This window comes from Rhineura floridana, chromosome 4, assembly GCF_030035675.1.
Source record: "Rhineura floridana isolate rRhiFlo1 chromosome 4, rRhiFlo1.hap2, whole genome shotgun sequence".
Lineage (NCBI taxonomy): Eukaryota > Metazoa > Chordata > Lepidosauria > Squamata > Rhineuridae > Rhineura > Rhineura floridana.
The window spans coordinates 132,016,443-132,028,777 of record NC_084483.1 but is presented as its reverse complement, the minus strand read 5'-3'; the positions used below and the strand labels follow the sequence as shown (position 1 = coordinate 132,028,777).

At 37.3% G+C, this 12,335-nt stretch overlaps 1 protein-coding gene across 2 annotated transcripts in view; it reads right to left on the bottom strand.

The window, feature by feature from the left end:
• The window catches only part of TBP (TATA-box binding protein), a 31,792-nt gene that overhangs the window by 17,902 nt on the left and 1,555 nt on the right, over window positions 1-12,335 (bottom strand). The window lies entirely within an intron of this gene.

Here is a 12,335-nt window from a genome sequence, read left to right as displayed (position 1 = left end):
TGCCTATTTACAATTGTTAGAAAGATTTAAAATGGACAAGAAAATGTATGGGTTTGAAATAAATAAATCTGATTTTGAAATAGGTTCGTGTACAAATGATGAATGCATAATTGCAAAAATGTATAAATTTTTATTAAAAATGGACATGGAAGAAGAACAAGTAAAAGAGTGTATGGTTAAGTGGGCAAAAACATTTGGTTATAATATACAAATGGATCAATGGGAAAATATGTGGAAAAAAGGTTTGAAATTTACATTATGCTATAATCTTAAAGAAAAAATTTATAAAATGATGTATCGTTGGTATATGACTCCAGAAAAGTTGTCAAAAATGTATAGTAATGTTTCTAATGTATGTTGGAAATGTAAACAACAAGAAGGATCTTTTTATCATATGTGGTGGTTGTGTAAACAGGCAAAATTATTTTGGGCACAGATAGGTAGGATGATGCAAAAAATCTTAAAGATAAATATTCAGTCAAAACCAGAATTTTTTTTATTGGGTTTTATGGATAAACAAAAGGAAAAGAAATATGGAAGAATAATATTATATATGATCACGGCAGCAAGATTACTATATGCACAAAAGTGGAAAATGGAATCGATACCAACAATGGAAGAATGGCTATTGAAATTAATGGACTTAGTTGAGATGGACAAATTGACATGCCTTCTCAGAGAAAAAACGACAGATACATTTCTTAAGGAATGGAAGCCTCTTTTGGACTTTTTGTTGAAAGAAAAAAATGAAATGATGATAATGGGATTTGACAATTAATTAAGATAGACTTTGGAAAAAAGTGAATTTCGTATGTTCTAGGAGACAGGTTTGATATATATTATATACTTATAGCTGATCTGTAACAAATCGGAAGTCAAGTTTTTCTTTTTCTTTTATTTTTTTCTGTTGTATTGTTTTTCTTGTATTTGTATTTGTTTTTATAAAAATTTGAATAATAAAAAAAATATTATATATAAAAAAAAGAAAAATCGATGTATGTAAAAAAGGCTGCCAAAATGGGTGCCCACCATTTTGCGTTTGTTTTGAAAACCTCAGAGGGGATATTGTCGGGTCCGGGAGCTTTATTTGATCTTAATTGCGCTATAAGCTTTAAGATTTCATCTTCAGCTACAGGAGACCAAGAGGGAACCTCACTAAGAGGATATTGGTTCACAACAGGCGTATTGTCATTTGCTTGGTAGAAACTTAAGAAGTAACTCTCCCAGTCTGAGGATGGAATTACAGAATTTATTTTAGGGCTAGACTTTGGCCAATGATGGGCAATTAAACTCCAAAAGACATTAGAATTTTTCAATTTGACAGCCTTTAATATTCGTTGCCATATTTCTGTAATTTCTATTTCTTTTTTCTTCTTTATCAGGCTTTTATACTTCTTTTTAGCTTCACAGTATGTTTGCAGAAGAGTCAGGGATCTGCTTTTTTCATACCTATGATATAGATCCACTAAATTGTTACATGAATCTCTACACTCCTTGTCGAACCATGGTTTAGATTTATGGTCAGCCGCATCAGTTTTAGCATTTCGGTTTTGTTGAATAGTTGTTTGTATAGTTCTCATCAATTTTTGAAAATCTTGAAGTGGTTCAGACAAGGAGGTAGGAGATAAAAGGAGAGCCCTTACAGCCTGTAATTCGGGGGAATTTAAGCTGTCTGTTAAAGCTTTTCCTATCCTTGGCCGCCATCTGATCTTCTCAGCACGAATGTCCACTTTTCCATCTGGAAATGTGTTTTGTCTTAGATGTGCAGAATTATCATTATAATTTAATAGGAAGGATATAGGGGAGTGATCACTCTTGGGGCGGTTCATAATTCGATAATTTTCAACTGAGTGAAATAATTCTTCAGATACAAAAGCTAGATCTATTGTGGAAGAACCTCGAACAGAGAAGTAAGTAAGTTCACCTTCTGTATCACCATTAGAACGACCGTTTAATAAAACAAGATTTAGTTTGTTAGTCAAGGTCATTAGGCAGAACCCAGCGTAACTTATTCGGTCATCCTTTGATTGTCTAGGTGGAATGTTTTGTTCGATTTCGAAGACTGGGAGTGGCTGATGGTATTTAGTATAAAGAGATAAATCAGATGATCCTATCCTGGCGTTAAAATCGCCAGCTATAATCATCAACATTTCTGGATAAATTGAGGTCAAATTAATTAATTCAAGTTCTAATAATTCTAGTTGGTCTTCAGCCTTTTTTTGTCTCGAGATGGAGGGAAATAAACATTAACCATTATTAGAGAAAAATTTGGAAATTTTAAAACAATGGCTAACACCAATTTATTTAGGATATGTTGCCTTATGAACTTGACTCTCAGTGAAGTTGCAATGTAGATAATAAGGCCTCCACTTGGACGGCCACCTTTGTCATTCATAGATGCAGCCCTAAAATAAGGTGTATAGCCTTCTAGACTGATTTCTTCCACCGCCCAGGTTTCTTGTAGTAGGATAAAATCATGCTTGCACAAGAAGTTCTTTATGTATTCATCATTTATCTTAGTTTTCCACCCCGCAATGTTCCAAGATACTATTTTTAATTTAGTATCAGAGGATGTTAAATGGTTCGATTGCAGGGTTACGAGGGTCCGTGTAGTTGTCTTAGATGGTGTTGGTAAGTGAATTTCATATTGATTATCTCTTTCTTGTTCTGGTAGTACTAAGTTAGTTTGAGAGTTTAGCTCTACCAAAGGATTTAGTAATGAATGTTGACTACCAAGATCTCTTTTATTTTCCGGGGTTGAAATTAATTTTTTCAGTCTGCTAAGAATCTCAAATTGTGACTTCCTGTCAAGTTCGCTGTATGAGTCTATAAGGAGTAATTCTTCAGGTAAGTAGAATTGGTTCTTTATTAAATTTGTTGTCTGATTTGTATTAGTTGCTGTTTGATTATCTGGATGTTCGATTTGCATTGTTAATCCCTCATGAGTCAAATGTTCAGATCGTTTTTGCACCGAATCTAGATGATTCCTATACGGAGATTGCAGGGATTGAGAAGAATCAGGTTCTACATAAAGTCGTAGAGGAGAAGCGTGATTTTCGAATACTCTCGTAATCCATATTGTATGTTCTGAAAGTTGTAATCTTTTCTCATATATTAGATTGGATATGTTAGGTTCAGAGAACGAAATTATTGCTCTGGAGTTTACATAGTTATAAAATAGGTAGTTAATATCTGTAATTTCATCAGATGTGAGGTTGATATGGAGAAATCTTTTTATTAGTCCACAGAAATGTTGTTTGCGTTCGTTTAAATTCAGAACGCCCTTAGGTTTTGGGAAATTTATGAACGCCAATTTATTTTTATTTAGGACTAAATTCATTGTTGGATATATTGGATTTTTACCCTCTTTAGAGTCGTAGTTTTTTTTTAAGTTCCTTTGTGAGGTGAACATTGACGATTGTTGTGTTTTGTCTTCGAGAGGCTCTATTTCAGGTGTAGGATCAGCTAATATAGAAGAATTTATTCTCGTAGTTGGTTGGATTGAATGCTCAAGAGCTTTAGATTTCTTTTTTCTTCTCTTTCGCTTTTTTTCCTTGTTTTTTATCTCAGATTGCTGACATGGAGGGTCTATTAATTTGAAAAGCTTTCGGAAATTCATTTGTGATTTGGATTTGGTTTGAAGTTTTCTTTTGCTACATTTCATGCGGTAAACTTGATGATGTTGTTTAGTTTTGGGGCCTTTCTCAACACAGTATTTAACGTCCATGGGCGTAGTTTGTGCTGATTGAGTTGCAGTGTCAGGGTTTCCATTGCTCCCACAATTTTTGTTTTCTGGGTTCATTATACAGTTTGTTAGTGTGGTAAATAATGAGATGGATTCAGCAACGAAGTTTGAGATTTGAGTTAAAGATTGTGTTACTGCAGAGCTCCATGCTTTGTTCGCAATTATATCTTTGCACGAAGAAGTCTGTGAAGTATCTGGACATCCTGGGTTATGGGGGCTACCCCTTAAAATGAGACTAAAAAGTTCATCTTGTTGCATTAGAGCAGCATGCGAATTGAAGGTATATGGGGCTTCATCCAGTAGATTTGACTCGGGTATAGCTTCCTCAGAAAATGATGGTGAATGTTGTTCCTTTAAGTTTATCAGCTCAGCTGAAGCTTCATTTAGAGATGATTCTAATGGAGGCATAGAGCTGTATGAGATCTCATTTAATGAATTTGCTTTCAGCTTGTCTTCTTCTAAGTGTAAGGAGTTCTTTAAGGCTTCTATTGCTTGTAGCTCTTGTGCAAAATTTAGTATTCCATGTTCAGAGGCTTTACTTAACAATGTCCAATCATTTATGTTGTTATCTATCTCTAACTGAGCATTAGAGTTGAATTCTGTCTCTTGCTTTGATGTCTCTTTTGTATTATAAAATTGAGTTATTTTTAGTTGTTTGTTTAGAATTCTTTGGATTGTTTGATTGAACTGAAGAAAGTTCTTCATTGGGTGAAATACCCAATTTTTTATAAGCTGTTCTGGTTAGAACCATCGTTTGTTTCCAGTTCTTTAAATCATAATCTGGTCTTTAACAAGAGTAATCTTCAAACCAAACTAAACTCATTACAACTTCCAAGTGGAAATTATTTGTTACTAAAAATATTAATATTAGTTCGGAAGGTAAGCTTGTTATCGTTGTTCCTTTAAAATCTAGATGTTAACTAGCAGTAATTACCAGTTAGACTTTTCAGTCTTATTTTCTTTCTTACTTTCTTGTTTTCCACAGGCACATTTATCCTCAATTATAAGTCCATTGAGAGCGGGTGAAGGAATGTTAATATAGTAGTTCTGTTTATCCTTAGCTTGCCGGTCTTTGTTTGTAGTAGTTCTCAAGGCCGGCGTAAAATAGAACCTCGAGTCAATTAAAGTGCTTGACTTAGGGTTATCTCTGTGAATTATGAGCGTTATAAATTAGAGGTCTCTGGTTTAAAATTGATGCCGGTTAAAAATTAGAAGTTTGAAGGTTAAACTCACATATAAATTAAAAGGCTGGAGGAGCGTGAAGGTGCAGCTGCTGTAGCTTAGGACGCCATTTTCCTATCTGTCTACAAAGTTGTTGCACTTTCTCCAGTGTTACATTTTTAATATGCAATGGTTCACAAATCACCAACACCTAGTGACCACTTTGGGGGCATTCCAGATGACACAAGAGGGTAAGTCACAACCTGGATTGATCTGAAAGTAATCAGCTAGTCTCAGATATCAACCACTCGTTAGCCAGTAATGAAAAATATAATCTCAAGACAGAAAGCTGTGGTTATGGGCAACTCAGATAAATACCTCCCACCATTGGGGAATGGTCTGAAATTGTTCTTGGAATAATGTAAGCTGTCTTTTTGCCCATGTAATCAATGTTGTAGAAACCAAAATATAATCACTTCTTGAGTATGTGACATAACCTGCTGAGTGGAAAGTAAAGTCAGAAGGAGTAAGGGCACACCACACATCAATCAGATGTTCGTAGAACATTTTTGTACACTCCAAAAAGTCTGAGATTGTCCAGAGTTTGGGCTATATTCTGAAACTATAGTAATAGGCTATCTAGATTTAACGCCCTTAATTGCAATATACCATTTGGGTTGTCTAGCACTTTTTTACAATCAAAAACAAGATACACTGAATACATTTGCAACCCCTCTTGAACTGGAAGTCCCTGGAGCAATGTAGTATGAACCAAATTTTCTATTTTCCAGCAACTTTTTCTATGGTCCATGTGGTGAGTTTTATAAACCATGTTTCTAAAAAGCCCATAATGTCGCCACCTTTTAATGACTCTGGAACACCTTGAAGGCACTGGTTCTACAATCTCCCACAGTTCTCAGCATCCTCTAAGCAAAACTGTCATTAGCTAGGGCCCACTCTACTCCTGTGAGTGTAATGTGTTTTAATGGTTTTTAATACTGTATTTTAATTTCTGTAACCTGCCTGGGACCTAAGGGTGGAGAGTGGGCAATAAATATTATCATCAATTGATTAATCTTTTCCCCATTTTGCATTCCTAAATCAAGTGTGTTTGATGCTATCTCCCCTATGTCTTTAAGTCCCCGGAGAGTGTATTTAGATTTGATTCAATCAGTTTAAGTAATGTACAACTCTCTGCTTTTGGCTCCTCTTTCATGGATGTGAACTGTTGCTGACTCTACAAGTATCAGCATCATCACATCAGGAAAGTCACCTTTTTGCTCTAGAATGTGGCCTTCTTGCTCAGCTGAATGCTCCAACTTTCTTTAACAGCTGGGGATCAGCATCCTCTTACTGTTCAGCCCTGGGAACCCTCCTTTTAGGAGTTTGACTAGTCTGAAACAGATGCTGCTTTGGATGGGGTCGTACTCCCTTTGAAAGAGCAGGTCCGTAGTCTGGGGGTGCTCCTGGATCCATCTTTGTTGCTAGAGGCCCAGGTGACCTCAGTGGCTAGGATTGCCTTTTACCAGCTTCAGCTAGTAAGACAGCTGTAGCCGTTTCTGGACTGGGATAGCCTAACCGCTGTTGTCCTTGTACTGGGAACCTTCAGGCTGGATTACTGTAATGCACTGTATATGGGGCTGCTTTTGAGGTTGGTCCGGAAACTGCAGCTGGTGCAAAATGCAGTGGTGCAACTGCTCACTGGGGTAGGGTATTGCCAATGTGTTACCCACCTGCAGAAAGAATTGCACTGGCTGTTCATTAGCTACTGGGAGTTCAAGACTCTAGTTTTGGTGTACAAAGCCTACACAGCTTGGGACCAGGACGCCTGAAAGATTGTCTTACCCCTTATATGCACAGTCGATCACTGCACTCTGCAGGTGAGGGCCTCCTGCAGATACCATCTTATAAAGAGGTCCATTCCACACAACATAGGAAGTGGACCTTTAGAGCTGTGGCACCGATACTTTGGAATTCCCTCCCCTTAAATATTAGACAGGCGCCATCTCTGTTATCTTTTCAACACCTATTGAAGACTTTCCTCTTTCAATGAAACTTTTAAGTAGAAACCGGATTCCATTCTGCATCAGTGCTGGAATTGCTTTTTAAGATATTTTTAAAGTTGTTCTTTAAATAAGTTTTTAAAATGTTTTGTTAAAACTCTTTTGTTTTTAAGATGTTTTAAAGTGCTTTTAATGTTTTTGTTTGCTGCCCTGGGCTACTTCTGGGAAGAAGGGCAGGATATAAATTTAAGAAGGAAAGCAAGAAAGCTCAGAGCTCTAAGATCTCATGTACACCATCTCTGAGTGTAGCCATATGATTAACGTGTCCACTCCACCATCTCCAAGTACAGATGTTCATTAATTTGTGCCAGTGTACCTTTTTCCTCAACATAAATGGGAAATTTCCTAGAAAGAGCAACAGTTTCAGTTAGGGCTGATTCACATGGACCTCTAAAGTTTAACATTATGTTCACAAGCTGGAAAGAGCCTGAGCAAGACTCGAGTTCACTTCCTTCCTGCATGGCTGGGAGGAGGAATTCAGCAGCATTTATTAAACTATTTTAATAATGCCTTTCATATGCAACAAAGTAATGTACAAAAAACAGAAATATAATAAAATTACAATTCAGAACAGCAAATCTCATTTTATTTCACTTATCACAGAACTCTGGCTTGTTGTGTCATATGAACTAGGGTTCATGATTTAAAACAAAGTCTGGTTAGTTTAACAAGCCAGCATCATAACACAATTTGCTTCATTTTTTAAAATGACAAGGGTTTGTTTTAAACCAGAATCCCTGACTTCTGTGATGTGACAAGCCAGGATTCTGTGAAACAAAATACTAACAAAGCCCTCATCCTAGCCGCACAAGAGGAGAGGAGAGTTCACACTCAAGCAAATAATAGTTTCGAGTTGCAGGCAAACCAATCAATTTTTCCAGAAGAAGAAAACTTTTATGAAAGATAAAGGGTTTTAGTAAAAAGGGAGTGTCAAGAGCATCAACTTTATTCAGAGCTCCTAGAGGTTTACTTAAATCAAAATAACAGAAGCTCAATATGGGTAGAGCACAGATTAGAAAAGCCACTAACATGTCCAAAAGAATGCTGCCGTTAATAAGCAGAAAAGAAAGAAAACAACACAGCACAGCTTCCTTTTAGAAAGTGGGAATCTTGCCCAAATGTGAGGGGAAAAACAAACGTCAAGATAAAAAAATATTTTTGAATACCTAAGAAGCAGAAAACCAAAGAGGCAAAGCAGTCAGACCATCAGACAAAGGAATAAAATGATTTCTAAAAGAGATATGGGAGACTGCAGAAAAACTGAACAAATTATTTGTCTCTGTCTGCATTGCAGAAGATGTTAGATAGATACCTAGATCTGAACCACTTTGGGGGCTGGCGAACTTTTGAAATAGCGGTGATAATAGATGGAGTTCTGGGGCTAATTGTTGATAAATCATTACTGAATCTGATTCCTTCAAGAACTCTTTCGAGTGTAATTCAAAACTGAAACTTCTGTTTTTCTTATAGGAATCAAATGTGAAACTACTAACAAAAATATGTCACTATAAATAGGACTCCTTTCTGAAGAATTGCAAAGTTGCCAAAACAATGTCTGTTCTGAGCAAACTGGTGGAAAGTGTTATTCTGTATAGTGAAAACCCAGATATACTGCAAAGAGTTCCACAAAGATCTCTCCAAAGTAGGTTAATATGCCAAATAGCAAATGAGGTTTAATACAAAGTGTGCACACCAAGGCAAAATATCTTAACTTCACATATAAACTGAGAGGGGACTGAACAAGGGTTGACTAACCAGGAAAGATCTTGGAGCTGTGGTGCATAGCTCAATGTAACCATCAACTCAGTGCATATGAGGAAAGAAAACAGCAAATTAGGAAGTGAAAGAAAGATATTTAAAATGATCTTATTAAAAAGTGTGAGGAAAAAACTAACAGAATGACTAAAGATAGCCAAACTATTTTGCTAGGCTACTTGAATGCATCTATAATTGAAAACAGATTATTCCTTAATAAATGTTTGTTGATGGCTGCTTGTAACCAAAGCCTGAAAAAGCCTGAAATTGCCAGCATGTAAAGAAAGGATTAAAACTGACAAGCAGCACAATAAAACTGACAGGGTCTGTCAGAGTAACAATGCAATCCTAAAAATAAGTCCTATTGACTTCAGCTGAACTTACTTCCTAGTAGGGGAAGCCAAACAACAGAAAGATTTGCTGGAAGTCAGTCCCCCTTTGATCTATTTCTAGAAGCTGAAATATGTTAAGCATTTGTGGTTGTTCCACTACTTTAAATTGAATTAAGAAATAACATCTATGTGTTGCATGCATATTAAACCTCAGTAAAAACTGCCAATAATTATAATTTCTTGCTGCAAGTATACGGCTGTACCAGAAATGCTTGAAATGTGCACATTCCTATTATCCCATATTGGGAATGATATTGTTGAATTGGAAAAGGTGCAGCACAACACATGTTTATAAAAAGATGCATGGGTGTGGGGAAAATGGAAGAGAGTCTTTTCTTCCTTTCACATAACACTAGAGTTCAGTACATCCCTGAAGATTGATTGGCAGTAGATTTGGTGCAAATAGAAGCAAATATTTCACTGGAATTCATTACCACAACTCAGCACTAACTCATCTGGCTTTAAAGGAGGATTCAACAATTCACATAGGACAAGTCTATCAATGGCTATTAATCATTAATTTTTATATGGGTCCTCCAGGCTGAGAGGCAGCATACCTCAAAATACAAGTTGCTGGCGGAGAAGGGACAACAAAACAGAGGGCTATTGTCTTTCCAAAAACATCTGCTGCTGTAGGGTTGCTAGGTTCCTGGCCTGAGACTGATCCTGTATCTTTAGAAGAGAAAGTCAGCCAAGTGCAGGTGTTCTTGCAACACTAATGGGAAAAACCACAAGATGGAATTCTCACTTCCCCCTGCACAACTTTTAAAGATACACAAGACCTCTTGGAGGCTGGGCCTGGCAACCAAGGGTCTTCCCCTGGTAGGGGGAAGGGAGAATTCCACCTTGTGGTTGTTCCCATTACAGTGTTGCAAGTACACCTGCACTTGGCTGATTTTCTCTTCTCCTAAAGATACAGGATCAGTCTCAGGCCAGGAACCTGGCAACCATATCTGCTGGTGACTGTAGGAAGTAAGATGCACTACAAAGATCTGATCCAGCTTGGCTCATCTTAGACTCTTAACACTAGAACATCATTACGGTTGAGTAACATCTTTGGTCACAATGCCACCGCAGTATATTTAGGGTCAGGCAGGTTCTGTTCTTTGATAATATGGGGTAAGGTGAGTATTTTCATCCAGAAACCAAGAGCTTAACAGACCTGGTAGCTATATTATGAAGCACTTCCACACATCAATACTTTGAAGGAGCTATTTTATAGAACGGACTGTATTGCTTTTGTTATGAACCGCTTCCTTCCCCTAGGAGTGCTTAATTGAAGGCCACTGTCCAAACAGCACTATTTTTATTTCAGTGACACAGAACTACAACAGGATAATATAGTAGTCTTGCCAATGCAACACCAAATATTTCAGGATCAAAGCAAGACAAAAAAAATCCAGCTGCAGACACTCTTCTACAGATATTATTTTACTGCCATACAATGAATGAGGGCAGCATTAAACTACTCTTAAGAATCAAAGAATCATACAAGTACAAAAGAGTAGAACTCTTGCATATTCCAGCTGTATGCAAAATGACTTCATTGTTCCCTATTTATAGCTTTCATTAAACACAAAAATATTCAACATACACAAGTAGCATGTGCACACACATTACTATTAATTTCATTTGTCAGTCACCTCTGTAAAGAAAGTCTAGTTTTGCTAACAAAGATGGTTCTATGCCAAGGAATTGTGGGGGAAATATCTTACCTGAATTAGGGCCTCTAGTAGGGTATGAGACTCTCACTTCTCACAACTGAATCCAGTTAATTAAGCAGTCAGTGAGAACACTTGTTTATTAGCCTGCAAATGGTACCTCAAGGCCACAGGTCTGGTAAGGTTGGAGAAACTGCACAACAGTTAGGTGCAAAAGCTCTATATTTCATCATTAGGAAGCCTTCTGACTAGCTAATTAATTCCTGGCTGTAGGGCTTTTTCTCATAAAAGTAGAGTTGAGGGTTTGGCCTATTGCTCAACGTTCAATGCTTGACTGTGTTCCCTGATGTCCTAATGCTATCCAGGCCATACATCTCTGGGGGAGATATGGAATGATGAAATTCTTCTGCCGGTCTGCCTATAGTTTGAGTATAAAATAGATTAGATAATTTGTTATTTTGTCCTGAGATTTGATCTCTCTGTATTTTGTATTTACCTAGTCTCCTGCATGTTTGGTTTAAGGAACTATTTTGCTATATTTTTGTGCTTATATTTTTATTTTTAATAAAAGCTACCTCTTATTTACCAGTTTGTGTTCATTCCAAGAGAAGTTTGGCTCTGAATCCAGCACCTTGGCCATTTAGCCACAAGCCACGTATAATTGGGTCTTTTTGCTTTAGGCTCCAGGACAAGGGGTGCAGTTTGACTCTTGTCCCTTAGAATCCTTGGCAGATGTGTTGTTCTGGCACTTTGGGTTTCCCCTTGGCCCAGAGTGGGAGACTCTGCTGGTGGCAGCAGTCTACTTACCTTAAAAGGTTGGTGTTTCCCTTAACTTCTCCTTAGTAAGGGAGATACAGGTTGTGCCTGGCCATGACCAATTGCCCTGGTGTAGGGGGGTTGACCCAACAGTTCTTTACAGCCTCATATCCAATGGTCTCTAAATGACTTACAACAAATTTAACATTGACTATACTGATATATAAACTCACTAACCACTGTCAATTATCACTCATTCTTGTGATCTGTAGATGCTTCCGTCCACATGCAAAGAGAAAGTTATGCTTGCATATAAATGTAGATACAAGTGCAAGAGAAATAATTCGATTCAAAACAGTTAAGTACCAGCTGCAGGCTTCACATTTAAAGCTTTCTTTCAAGAGACTGACATCCACTAGCCATTTATGCTGCTCCCATAAGCATTGAATGGATTTCCCTAATGCCCATTACAGACTTTTGGTCCAACCTGTTTAAATTTAGTGCCAATTTACCTATGCCAATTCAGACCCACTGAAGTTTGATTAATGGCACAAGCCACATTCCACTGGCTCTTCCTTGCAAACTCTTTTTAGGCTTTCAGTGGCCCAGGAGAGCACCCAGAATAGCACCCAGAATTACAGAGCCGGTTTCAGCCTCACAAATTCTTCTATACAGGTCGACTCGGAAATGACTTACAAGGAAAAGTGCATAGAATAGAGCCCAAAGAAAGAGTTTTCTTCTCCAAGAGTGTAGTTCTACATTCACAGGGTATGCAGTACCCTTTCCTGTGCAGAAGCCCCCT